The sequence below is a fragment of the Musca autumnalis genome, unplaced genomic scaffold (assembly GCF_047663935.1).
Source record: "Musca autumnalis isolate F117 unplaced genomic scaffold, ASM4766393v1 scaffold_5, whole genome shotgun sequence".
Classification (NCBI taxonomy): Eukaryota; Metazoa; Arthropoda; class Insecta; order Diptera; family Muscidae; genus Musca; species Musca autumnalis.
In genome coordinates, this window is record NW_027412088.1 from 21,387,972 (window position 1) to 21,402,416 (window position 14,445).

Below are 14,445 nucleotides of genomic sequence, written 5' to 3' on the forward strand. Positions count from 1 at the left end.
AGGAGGTTCTTTATCCAAAGAAGACCCCTTTATGAGGTCTTCTATTTTTTGCAGACCCCTTTAAGAGGTCTTCTTTTTTTAGAAGAACCTTTTATAAGGTGTTATATTTATAGAAGACCCCTTTGGAAGTAGGCCTTCTATTTATATAAGACACCGTTAGGAGGTTCTTTATCCAAAGAAGACCCCTTTAGGAGGTCTTCTATTTATAGAAGAACCTTTTATAAGGTGTTATATTTATAGAAGACGCCTTTGGATGGTCTTCTATTTATAGAAGACGCCTTTAGTAGGCCTTCTATTTATATAAGACACCATTAGGAGGTTCTTTATCCAAAGAAGACCCCTTTAGGAGGTCTTCTATTTTTTGCAGACCCCTTTCAGAGGTCTTCTATTTGTAGAAGAACCTTTTATAAGGTGTTCTATTTATAGAAGACCCCTTTGGGAGGTCTTCTATTTATAGAAGACGCCTTTAGTAGGCCTTCTATTTATATAAGACACCATTAGGAGGTTCTTTATCCAAAGAAGACACATTTAGGAGGTCTTATATTTTTTGCAGACCCCTTAAGATGTTCTATTTATAGAAGTTCCCTTTGGGAGATCTATCAAGGGGTCTTCTTTTTATAGAAGACCCCTTTAGAATACCTTCTATTTATATTAAACTCTTCAGGAGATCCCTTAAGGAGGTCTTCTATTTATAGAATGTCTTCTATTTATAGGAGACCTCCTTAGGAGGTCTTCAATTTATAGGCCTTCTATCTGTAGAACATTTCTTTAAGTTGCCTTTAGGATGTCTTCTACTTATAGAAGGCCCCTTTAGGTGGTATTTTACTTAGAGAAGACCCCTCAGGAGGTCTTCCTTTTATAGGAGACTCATTTAGGAGGTCTTCTATTTATATGAGACCCCCTTTGGGGGTCTTCTATTTATAGAAGACCGTTTTACGAGGAGTTCTTTTAATAGAAGGTCTTCTTTTTATTGGAGACCTCTTTAGGAGGTCTTCTATTGATATGAGACCCTTTAGTAGGTCTTCAATTTATAGAAGACCCCTTTAGGAGGTTATTTATCCCTAGAAATCCCCTTTATGAGGCCGTCTTTTTATGGGAAAACCCGTTTATGAGGTCTCCTACTTGAAGATGGATCCTTTAGGAGATCATCTATTTATAGAAGACCGCTTTTGTAGTAATTCTTGTGTTTCTAAAAAAATACGCTTTTATAGAAGACACCTTTAAGTAGCGTTATACTTTTAGAAGACCCCTTTAGGATGTATTCAATTTACAGAGGTATTCTACTTATAGAAGACACCATCTTTTAGGAGGTATTTTACTTCTTCTATTTATTGGAGACCTCTTTAGGAGGTCTTCGATTTATATGAGACCCATTAGTAGGTCTTCAGTTTATAGGAGATCCCTTTAGGAGGCCTTCTATCTGTAGAAGATCCCTTGAAGTTTCTTTCAAGTCCTCTATATATGGAAACAACATTTAGGAAGTATTCTATCAGACCTCTTCATAAGTTTTTTGATGTGTTTATGAGGCCGTCTTTTTATGCAGAAATTCTCCTAAAGGAATTGACATTTTAATTTTAATTCGGGGCGATCCTTCAGATTTTTTTCAGGGGAAATAAGTTCTTGTTTTTACTGCAGGCCACTACTGCTTTGCCTTAGAATTGGCGGGATAAGGTACAAATATTCCGTTTCGAGTCACTTAACTGTGCAACTAAAAAAATCACCAGATAAAGAATTGTGGGACTGGTCGCAATGGAGGGGTAACGTGTTAGATAACAAGTAAAAAAGGGTCAGTCGGCTTTGCCGTACCCTCAGCCAATGTGAAGTGAAACTTTCACCTACGGACAGATCGAATGTATTTAAGGCCTCTTCAGAATTTTGTGGCCCTTTTTGAACATTTGAAATTGCCGACAAAAATGTGGATTAGGAATTAACTGAACTAAGACACAAATGTTGAACTTTTGTGGGGGAGGTACCCTTAGGGAGGACCGATATGGGCCATTTTAGAAGTTAAACAAAATTTTGACAAAATATTAGGAGATCCAAAGTTTGGACCAAATTAGTTGCCCCATTCAAGTGATATCGTTCTAGCGTTTTAGTGAAATTTTTTAAATATTGGGGAGAATAACCGGAAGTTTTGGACCGGTATTACCCCATGAAACTAAGTTTGGGTATAATATGACGAAGATCAAATGTTAGACCAAATCGGTTTAACAGTTCGAGAGTTATCGTGCTATCCGACCACCACATATGGTGACATAGGGGTTTTTTACAATTTTCGGGCTGTTTTCCCAAGATATATGGACTTGCCCCTGAAAAAACTTTTACCGTCGTAATGGAGGTAGCGAATGCAAATCGCTTCAACAAAAATCAAAATGATTCGAGAGCAGGTCTTAAAGTGAACTTATCCGAAATTTTGTGTGAGAGGAACCAGAAGGTGTAGATAAATATAGTCCATATTCGAACCTGATCCATATCTACATCGGTCACTCCCTTTAAGAGTTATCGTGCGCACAATTTTTCCGAACATTTTTGAACTTTTGTGGGGGAGGTACCTGAAGGAATGGACCGATATGGCTTATCTTCAATTTTAAACTATGTTTGGACAAAATGTTACGAAAGCCAAATTTTGGACCAAATCGGCAGATCCGTTCTAGAGTTATCTTGCGCTCCAACCACTACACATGGTGTGATAGGGGCTTTTTAGCATATCTTAGGTTATTTTCTCAGGAAATATGGACTTGCCCCTGATAAAACTTGTACCGTCGTATGGCATGCAGTGAATACAAGTTGTTGCAACAAAAATCAAAGCGATTCGAGAGCAGGTCCTAATCTGAACTTATCCGAAATTTTGCGTGGAAGGTACCCGAAGGAGTGGACCGATTGAGTCCATGTTGGAACTCTATCTATGGCTGGTAGATATTTTAGGATGTGCAAAGTATGGACCAAATCGGTAACTCCCTTCAAGAGTTATCAGAATTATTAAATATATAACTGGTTTATATTCGCTGGATATGGGTTTTACTGTACTAATGCAATAACATATTGTAATGTTTATTTTCCTTTTCACATTTCTCAATTATCTTGAACTATATTTTTTGTTGACGTATACAATTGAGTTCTCATTTGTTCTCAGTGTTCAGCTGCTGATAAGGGGACTTGTTTTTTCTATTTAGTAAACATTATTATATTATTACGCACGTACATATGTATGTACATACACACATCCACACACAATTGCATGTAGATAATGAGAATAATATTTATCCGAGGTCGTGTCTTTGACATTTGTAAATCGAAATTAAAATACAAAATAATTACTTTTTTATTTAAAAATAAAGAAATTCAAGTAAGATGGAAGAAGATGGACTAGAAGTCCCCCAATTTTTAGGATTTTAAATGTTCTTCGATAAAAACGATAAAAGGTAATAGAATTATTGAAATTTGTCAAAACTCACAATTTGTTTGTCGAAAGTGTACTCATATTCGTGTAACAAGGTGGAAAACTGGGAAATATGGACTTTTCCCAGAAAACTATAAGGACTGCCTGTGGTAAACAAATTCAACCGGGTCAGAGAGATGTTAACACCTCTCTTTGTTACTGAATCTGAAAGGCATGACGAATATTTTACGACATAATTATTATGACGAATATTGCACGGCACAAAGCCCAAAATTATGCAGAAAGGTGTAACCACCGTTGAAAAGTTATGTTCATGTCCCGAGGGAAACTAGATTTCACGAAATTCGGTGTGCAGGGTGGATATTATAACCTCATGGCTCAACGTTGGCATTCAATAAATTATTAGTTTTGTAATGAAATTCTTAAAGGACAACACTTTTGTGTGCAACAATTTTTGGTGAAAATTGATGTTCTATTTTATAAGGTTTTACTGTATTTGTTGGAAAGAGACTTCGTTGTTGTCTTTTTCCAGTATTGGCAATAACTTTAGAAACCATAGAAACTTACCCAATCCGTTTGTTTGAATGGAACAATCTGTTGCTTTAATTCGATTTCCGTAAATGGACAATGATTCTTCTAAGGACAACTATAAAAATTGTTATTGTTTTTCACACATTATCCGATATTGAAATTAAAAATGTAATTTTATTTAAACACAATTTCTTTTGCAAGCTGTTTCCACAGAACCATATGGTAGTTTAGTTGTCTGTTGTTACGCCTTTTTAGCTCATCCTTGCTGTTGTGAGCTTTCACTTTTATCCTTTAGAAGAAATGTCATGTTTGTTGTTTATTATTATTCATAAAAAACGGCGGACGGCAGTGGTGGAAAAGAAAGACGACGGACCACGTGTTTTTTATTATCCTTTGTCACAATGTACAATAAAACACAAAACAAAAAAAAACTAAAGCTATTCCCTCAAGGCTTTTTGTTCATTACACATACACAAGCATGTCTTCTACTGCGACGCGCCTTTGTGACGTCATTGTATTTAAAAAACGATGATTTTTTGTAAAACTTTTCACATTTCATTATCACACTTTGTCTATGCCATCATCATCGTCATCATATCCATCCATCACTCATCACTACTAAACAGCCACATGTAAATTAACCGAAATCACGCAAATTCAGTTTACGTTATCACTTTTAAACGTCACGTCACCGTGTTATTGTTGATACAAAATTACGTTGGAGGCGTACGGCGGGGGATTCCAATATTTATTATCACCAATCATTGGTTTCTTTGCCTTTTGTTGGCTGGTTGAGTTGGGTTGGCTGATAAAGGAAAAGCAAACCAAACCACCCAACCAACCTCTCCCTTCGAGGCTTCGTCGCAGACTGATTGTCCCAAAACAAAAAAATTGTCATGTGGAAATGAGTGTAATTTTGAAATGTTTTTCGAAAATATAACCGAAATACAAAGGCAAAGCACAACAGAATAGCTGAGGACGGCGGCGCTTTTCGCAGTTTCCAATGCAGTGTGTGTGTGTTTCGAGTTCAGTGAGCAAAAACCCACACACTCACACTTAAAAACCCACATGGAGAATTGTAGAATTGTTGCGTTTCTGAGCCGGGAAGAATTTCACCATATCTCCCTTCCTTCATCCTCATATCAGTAGTAATGAAAAATTAAACAAAACTCAAGTACAAATGACACTCAAGCACTCACAAAAAACGCTGTCTCTTCAATGTGTGTGTGTGTGAGTGAGTTTCTTTTATTCTGTTGTTGCTTGTTTGGTTTTTGCTCAGTCTTATCTTCCGTTCTCATATGGATGTGGGGCTTTCGTTTTGTTCTGTTGATGTTGTTGTTGTCTTATTTAAATGCTCAAATATGCATGTGTGTGTGTGCGTTTGTGTTCCTTTGCAATGCGAAGTTCATTCGTGACCGTGCCGATGTTGATGACGACTACGACGTTTCCGTTAAATAATGCCGCACATTTGCTTGCATGGTTTTGCTGGCGGTGGCGGCATTATGAAGTGACGTCGTCTTTATGATGTTATTTTATATCTGTTGTTGTTGTTTGTGGATTTGTACAGATTTCCAAAGTATCTCAGTGTGCGTTCGTATGTGTGTGTGTCGAGCCGTTGTGTTTTTCCTTTCATTTGCCTTGCCATGTTGTTGTTGTTGTGGCCTTACAAATTATCCCATCCATATGCGAAGGCAAGAATATTTTGCTTGTTGCTTCTTATAGTTTTATTTTATTATTTGTTTGTTTTCTTATTGTTTTTTTTTTGCTTTTCGATTTACTTATTGCAAGTACTCGACGACTATCGGCAGACACATGCACACACACTCTCAGTCACACTCATTCACTCATGTGTTTGGAATGTTTTCTTTATTCGATCCACATTTTTTATGCCAAGCCGTCATTATTTGTTGTTCTAATCCGAATTATTGTGAGTTCTTTGCGGTTTGAAATTCAATATTCGTAATCTTATGTGTTTTTTAGTTTTCTAATGGATCTGCTCACCGATTGGCACAATTATAAACGGTTTATTTAGGATAAAATTATTCTGGGAATTTCGTTCGTTGTAGCCTTCACCAATATTTTGATGTTACAAGTTTTTTAGGCTAAAGTTGAATAAGCACTGGTCCTATTGGTTCCAAGAACTTTGTATGTTGTTACCCAGCAAACCTAATGTCGGATATCCTACACCTTCAAAAAATTTAGGAAGCACTTTCCAAAAAAAAAGAAAAAAAACAATTGTTCGAATTTCCATTTGATTTTCGTGAGGGACGTTTTCACACATTTCTTTCAGATTCCCATTCTGAATTTCCCAAGGATTTCCTTCCAATCTAGCTCTGATATTTCAAAAGTATGTAAAGTACTCCATATAACTTTCGTTAAGATTTCGGATTCGAAATCGGCCGTAGCATCCGATGTTCGTACCGATTTCGGAACGATTGGATACAAACCAAATGGTCCGACAACGGAAAGAAATTCTTCCGAATTTCTGATGCTTCTTTTGGATTCAAAACAAAAACCCGTAATAATTTTTTTTCGTACCGAAATCGGCCTAAAATCGGATGCGATATCTATACGAGTGGGGAAATTATTAACATATTTTCGGAAACATCGAAACATATTGTACGAATTTAGGAAAATTAGTATGAAATTATGTTTTGTACGACAACAAATCGGGTTTTCCCGTCTCTCTAAGAAAATATCACTCTTCGGATAACAAACAAGAAAATACATTATCGTTACAGGGAAAGACACATCTCTTCTCTCAGCACAAGAGAAATGTGTGAGAAATATTCCTTAAGCAAGTCGAATAGAAATCGGAATGAATTTGTTTGAGGATTCTTTCGAAATTGTTCAGACGTCTCGGACATCCGACAATTGGTATGTTGAGTGTGTATCGAAACCGGCAGATTCTAAGGCAGACCATGAAACTCCTAGAGACGAACAATAACCCAAATACTAATATAAAATAACTTTACATCGCAAGATGCAAAAACAATGGCCAGTAGTCGTGAACCTGGTCTTAACTGAGATGCGTGAAGGATTGCCCTAAATATTGCAGAATTGGTGAAAGGTCGATAGTCAAGTGGCCATCAAGAATCTCAAGTCTCGGACCATTAATTTATTAAATTATATTTTATAAAATTTATTTTTTATATTTTTTATTTTATAATTTTTTTTTATATTTTGTGTTTTATATTTTATAGCTAAACCCGGTGCGTTTCGCTACCCCGACTAAAATAAAATATAGTGGAATGCTATAATTATATTAAAAACAACAAAACATTATTCCACAACATCCCATACGGGACAAGGGATACTTCTCTCATATCCATGAGTGCACCCCGATTCATATTAGCTCAATGATATGGGACCTACTGTTTATCGCCGAGTCCGAACGGCGTGTCTTAAGACACCACTTTGTAGAGAAGTTTTACATGGCTGAAATACTCAGGAAATGTCGCCAACATTACTGAGTGGTATTTTGCCACCGTTGAAAATTTTGATGTTGACTTGCCGGGGAATCGAACCCACGACCTTCAGCGTGCAAGGCGGGTGTGCACACCATTGCACCACGGTGGCACCCAACCGACAGAATTCATAGTCCTTGGAAAGTTTTAAATGTCATCGAGTTCATAAACATCTAATCGTACAATTAAGATTGATATAAGGCGGAACAGCAACCATTGGGATATCAGTTGATGGAGTTTTTCGACTTAACCTATTTTGTCACGACCTAGCTAAAATTTTGCCGAGACCTAATGTGGATTTCGTAGTCTCAAACAGTGGTATCGCCCGACTCCTGATAAAAACGTTTTCTGTTTTTTTTTTGTTAAATGCCTGTTCTAGAACCTTTTTAGTAGAAAAATGTGTTGATTCTTACAGTACTGGTACAGACCATAAATGTAACTTTCTGAATTTTTCAGTTGTCTTGCATGGACTCTATCACTTCTGGTAAAATAGTAAAGTTTGGTGTTTTTATGAAAAAAAAGAATATTATTTTCTTACCATAGTTCGGTACAAGTCCAATCTGCACTCGCGGATTCGAGTTATTCTTTTTGTGGAGTTATTTATTTCAATTAATTATTGGTATACAAATAACATTAATAGGGTTATAAGATAGATCTTCTTATCAGAATCAGTCCTCGCTGTAAAAATATGTTCAATTGATAACTTAATAAGGCAAAAATAAGACAAACCTTTTTTAATGGGACTGAAGTTAATGTGTAATGGATATGTACTTTAAAGAAGAAGATACATATACTGAAAATCTTTGAAATAGAATCGAAAATGCCAAATAAGAGCTACTGTGGTTAAAAATTCTGGGATACATTAAAACGTAAACCTACATGGGTAATATTCACTTGAAAGATTTTTTAGTTGTTGCGTCAATTCTGTTGGAGAATTTGGTTAAAAACCAGGAATTTTTGTATGGGGACTATACTGAACGTGTTCTGATATGGTTAATTTCAATTCTAAACATCAAAGACTAATTTATTATACTCTGTTCCAAATTTCATAGTTATATCTAAAATATTGTAAACTGTCTCTGTTGAAATTATATACTTTGTGTCAATCTATATATATAAAAGAGCATATCATCGCCCAGACGAAACCGCTGAAGCTAGAAAGCTGAAATTTTGACTGTGGGTTGCTGTCGGTGTGTAGGGGTTAGATAAGGCTGGGTTTTTGGAAATACGACCTAGAAGGGTACGAAAAGTACTAAAAGGTACTAAATATGGTACCCTTTGTATTAGGCAAACGGGAAGAGCTAGAATTCTGAAATTTGGAATGAGGGTAACTGATGGAGAGTTAGAAAGATGTACCAAAGGGTTTTTGGAAATTCAACCTCTAAGTGTACGAAAAGTACCAAAATTTAGTACCAGTTGTATATTCTGAACGGATATAGCTAGAATCATGGAATTTGGTATGGAAATATAGGTTGGGAAGTGGTGCTTCTAAAAGGAAATGGTTTGGAAAATTACTAATCATGTGTACGAAAAGTACTAAATGGTACTAAATTTAGTACAATTTAGATTTGGGTGAACGTAAAGAGCTGGAAACCTGAAATTTGGAATTAAGGTTACTGTTGTAGTGTAGGATTGAGATATGAGGGTAGTTTTGGAAATTCGTGCTTATGTGTACGAAAAGTACTAAATAGTACTAAATTTGGAACAATAGGGATTTGGGAGAACGGATAGAGCTGGAATTCTGATATTTGGAATTGAGATTACTGTTGGAGTGTAGGATTGAAGAACTTTTGGAAATTCGTACTTATGTGTATGAAAAGTACTAAATGGTACTAAATTTGATACAATGGGGATTTGGGTGAACGGATAATAGCTGGAATCTTGAAATTTGGAATTGAGATTACTGGTGGGGTGTAGGATTGAGGTAGTTTTGAAAATTCGTACTTATGGGTACGAAAAGTACTAAATGGTACTAAATTTAGTACAATTTCGATTTGAGTGAACGGATAGAGCTGGAAACCTGAAATTTGGAATTAAGATTACTGTTGAAGTGTAGGATTGAGATATGAGGGTGGTTTTGGAAATTAGTACTTGTGTACGGAAAGTACTAAATGGAACAAATTTTGTACAATGGGGATTTGGGTGAACGGATAGAGCTGGAATCTCGAAATTTGGAACTGAGATTACTGGTGGAGTTTAGTATTGTGGAAGTTTTGGAAATTCGTGCATAGGGTACGAAAAATACTAAATAGTACTAAATTTGGTACAGTTTCGATTTGGATGAACGGATAGAGCTTGATTCCTCAAATTTGGACTGAGGATCACTGATGAAGAGTAAGAAAGATGCACCAAAGGGTTTTTGGAAACTTGAGTGTACGAAAAGTACTAAATGGTACTAAATTTAGTTCAATTTGGATTTGGGTGAATGGATTCCTGAAATTTGGAATTCATATTACTGTTGGAGTGTGGAATCGGGGAAGTTTTGGAAATTCTTACTTATGTGTATGAAAAGTACTAAATGGTACTAAATTTGGTACAATAGGGGATATAGTCGGAATCTCGAAATTTGGAATTGAGATTACTGGTGGGGTGTAGAATTAAGGTAGTTTTGAAAATTCGTACTTATGGGTACGAAAAGTACTAAATGGTACTAAATTTAGTACAATTTGGATTTGGGTGAACGTATGTAGCTGGAAACCTGAAATTTGGAATAAAGATTACTGTGAAGTGTAGGACTGAGATATAAGGGTGGTTTTGGAAATTCGTACTTATGTGTTCGAAAAGTACTAAATTTGGTACAATAGGGATTTGAGTGAACGGACAGAGCTGGAATCCTGAAATTTGAAATTGAGATTACTGTTGGAGCATAGGATTGGGGAAATTTTGGAAATTCTTATTTATGTGTACGAAAAGTTATAAATGGTACTAAATTTATTACAATTTGGATTTGGGTGAACGGATAGAACTGGAATCCTGAATTTTAAATATTTTAATTTTATTTATTTTAATTTAAAGTATGAATTTTAGTAAACGGATAGAGTTGGAATTAGGAATTAAGATTACTGTTGGAGTGTACGATTAAGGTAGTTTTGGAAATTCGTACTTATGGATATGAAAAGAACCAAATGCTACTAAATGTGGTAGAATTTGGATTTGGGTGACGGATAGTGTTTGAGTCCTGAAATTTGAAAATAGTATTACTGTTGGAGTGTAGGACTGAGGTAGTTATGGGTACGAAAACTACTAAGTGGTACTACCTTTGGTACAATTTGGATTTGGGGGAACAGCTGTTGGAGTATAGGATTGAGATGGAAGTAGTTTTTGAAATTCGTACTTATGGGTACGAAATGTACCAAATGGTACAACATGGATTTGAGTGCACGGATAGCGCTGGAATCCTGTTATTTGGAATTATGGTTACTGTTGATGTGAAGGATTAAGGTAGTTTTGGAAAATCGAATTGTACAGAATTTGGTACAATTTGTTTTTGTGTGAAGGTATTTTTGGAAATTCGTCGTAGAAAGGTACGAAAAGTACTAACGTGTACTAAATATGGAATCCATTGTATTAGGGAAACGCGAAGAGCTCGAGTTCTGAAATTTTTAACGAGTGGTCATTGATGGAGAATTAGGAAGATGTACCAAAGGGTATTTAGAAACTCGACCTATAAGTGTACGAAAAGTACTAAAAGTTTCTAAATTTGGTACCAATTGCATATTTTTAATGGATAAAGTTAGAATATTCAAATTTGGTATGGGAATCAAGGTTGGGAAGTGGCGTTGAAATAAGGAAATGGTTTTGGAAGTTCGTATTTATGATTACGAGCAGTACTAAATTTGGATTTGGGTGAACGGATTGAGCTGGAATCCTAAAGTTTTGAATTAAGATTGCTGTAGGGGTGTAGGATTGAGATAGTTTTGAAAATTCGTACCTTTGGATACGAAAAGTACTAAATTTGGTACAATTTGGATTTGGATGAACGGATAGAGCTGGAATTCTGAAATTTGGAACTAAGATTACTGCCGGACAGTAGAATTGAGGTAGTTTTGGAAATTCGTACTTATGGGTACAGAAAGCACTAAATTTGGTACAATGTGAATTTTAGTAAACGTATAGTGTTGGAATTAGGAATTAAGATTACTGTTGGAGTGTAGTATTGAGGAAATTTTGAAAAGTCGTACGTATGGGTACGAGAAGTACTAAATGGTTCTGGATTTGGGTGAACGGGTAGAGGTGGAATCCTGAAATTTGGAATTAATTGTACTGTATAAGTGTAGGATTCAGGTTGTTTGGGAAAGAAATGGTACTAAATTTGATACAATTTGGATTCGGGTGAATTAATAGAGCTGGAATCCTGAAATTTGGATTTACGATTACAGTCAAAGAGTAGGATTCAGGTTGTTTTGAAAAAGTAAACTTATGGTTACGAAAAGTACTAAGTGGTACTAAATTTAGTACAATTTGTATGTAGGTGAACGGATAGCGGTGGTATCCTGCAATTTGAAAGTATGATTTTTGTAGCCCTGTTGCGTTGAGGAAGTTTTGAGAATTCGTACGAAAATTCTAAATTGTTCTAAATTTAGTACAATTTAGAGTTTGAATCCTGAAATTTGGAAGTAAGATTACTGCTAAAGTGAAGAATTGAGGTAGTTTTGGAAAATCTTACTTATGGGTACGAAGAGTTCGACTTGATACTAAGTTTGGCACAATTTGGAATAATTATTTTATATTAATGTCCGTGTATGGTTGAGATATGTCGTCGAAATACGTACCATAAGTAAACGAAAATTACTTAATGGTACTCAATTTGTTTTTGGGTGTAGGGACAGTGCTGGAATCATTATTTTTTGGAGTTAGGGTGTGTATTGGTGTGCAACGTTGATCTCGCTGTTAATGTGTAAGGGTGAGATACGGCTTATCTTTTTGAAAATCGAACTTAAGGGGTACGTACAATACTAAGATAAAAATAAATATTGATTAAAATTGGTATTAGTGCAACGAAATTTTCAGTGTTAGCCATTTCCATATTATATATTGTTTATTTGTTTTTTTATATCCTTTCCGCATACGAAGTAGCGGGCATTTTGCTAGTATTTCATAAAAAATCAACTAAAACCCCTTTAAAATAGCTTTATGTAACGCTACAGAACATTTTTTAATTTCATAGTTTTTGGTCAATGGTCCCCCCCCCAATGAAATCCTGCGTACGTCCCTGGTATGTACATGTATGTATTATCGTTAAAGCCCAGCAAAATTTGAAGGAAGGGGTTCCATGCGATGACGTGATTTCTTGACATCGTTTGCATTGGTTCAAACGAAGTCGTGAAAGATCCGATCTTTTCATTAGCATTTGAACCTATGCAAAGGAAGTCGTGAAAGGTCAGATCTTTTCATCAGCATTTGAACCCATTCCATCGATCCAATAGAGATGAATTTTGTGTTTTTATTTATACACATCTATATATACATATGTATGTATCTATATACCCAGCAAACCAAATGTCGGATGTCCGACATATCGGAACAATTTCGGAAGCAAAATCGTTCAGATTTCGTATCGATTTCTATACGATTTTTCGTAGGGGAATTTGTTCAGATTTCGTTCCGATTTCGGAGAAAATGTCGGAAGTAAATTTCCCTTCGAATTTGCTAATGTTTTTCTTCCGATTTCGTTACGAATTCGGATCGATATGTCGGAAACAAGTTTCCCTTCGCACAACAACCACCTTTTGTATATATCTAAAAAGTAACATTTTAGTTTGTTGTCGAAAAACAAAATGGTTGGTTATAAAATTCGCATATACATTTTTTAAATATTTTAAATATAAATGCAACATATAATAATTCAAGCTAGTGCTGATAGACTCAACATATTCGTACACAAAGTTTACATTGTTCTACTATAACTACAAAATGATAACAACAGTGAAAATCACTAGATATCATTGAAATTATAATCTTCCAATAAAAAAAAATATCAATAAAAAAGAGGCATCAAAGAAAAATTTTTTTCCTTCGATAATCATACGAAATTATTCCAAAATTGTTCAGAAACCTTTACGAAAGTTCGGAAGGTACCTCCGATTTTCATACGACATTATTCCGAAATCGTTCAGAAATCTGTACGAAAATTCGGAGGAAGAAATTCGAATTCCGAATTTCCCAAGGATTTTGTTCCGAATTCTGACCGAAATCGATCCGATTTCGTTCCGACAATTCGTTCCGAAATTATGTCAACCACTTCATACAACTTTCGTTAAGATATCGTTACGATTTCGGATCAGATATCGGACGTAACGTCCGAAATTTGTTCCGATTTCGTTACGATATCGGTACGATTGGTTTGCTGGGTACATACATATATAAAATTTAAATTTGTTTGTTTGTTTGTTTGTGCCTTATAGACTCGAAAACCGCTGAACAGATCTTACTGAAATGTTAAGGGTACATTGCTACATGGCCTGGAATGAAAATAGGCTATATCATTTTTTGAAATTTCGCGTTGATCTGGAGATATAGCATCAAAACCGAAAGTACCTCCAAAAAATTTAGATGTTGTATGCAAATATCTTTAGAACTATTACAGATACAATCTTCAAATTTTGTATGTGTGACGGAATTTGGTGTAGAAATAAATTTACTAAATTTTATTCAAATCGGTTCAGATTTGGATATAGCTCCTATATATATTTTCTGCCGATTTCATGTATTTGATGCACCAAACACACTATTTATGTCCAAATTCACTGAAATTTGGAATGTGTTACAGAACTTGGTCTAGAAATAAATGTGCCAAATTATATTGAAATCGGTTCAGATTTGGATATAGCTCCCATATATATTTTCGGCAGATATTCCGCATTTGATGCACCAAACACGCTATATATGTCCAATTTCGCTGAAATTTGAAATGTGTAACGGAATTTGGTCTAGACATAAATTTGCCGAATTATATCGAAATCGGTTCAGATTTGGATATAGCTTCAATATATATTTTCGGCCGATTTTCCACATTTGATGCACCAAACATGCTATATATGTCCAATT

General features: G+C 35.3%; 2 long non-coding RNA genes across 2 annotated transcripts in view; one reads left to right on the forward strand and one right to left on the reverse strand.

The window, feature by feature from the left end:
* Positions 1–4,301, reverse strand: part of LOC141405946 (uncharacterized) — a 54,259-nt gene extending 49,958 nt beyond the window's left edge. Inside the window, exon 1 of the long non-coding RNA XR_012413291.1 lies at positions 3,968–4,301. This is a non-coding gene — a long non-coding RNA (uncharacterized lncRNA). The remainder of the gene's footprint in view (positions 1–3,967) is intronic.
* LOC141405906 (uncharacterized) overlaps positions 1–14,445 on the forward strand; it is a 162,502-nt gene that overhangs the window by 112,939 nt on the left and 35,118 nt on the right. The gene's annotated exons all lie outside the window — the stretch shown is intronic.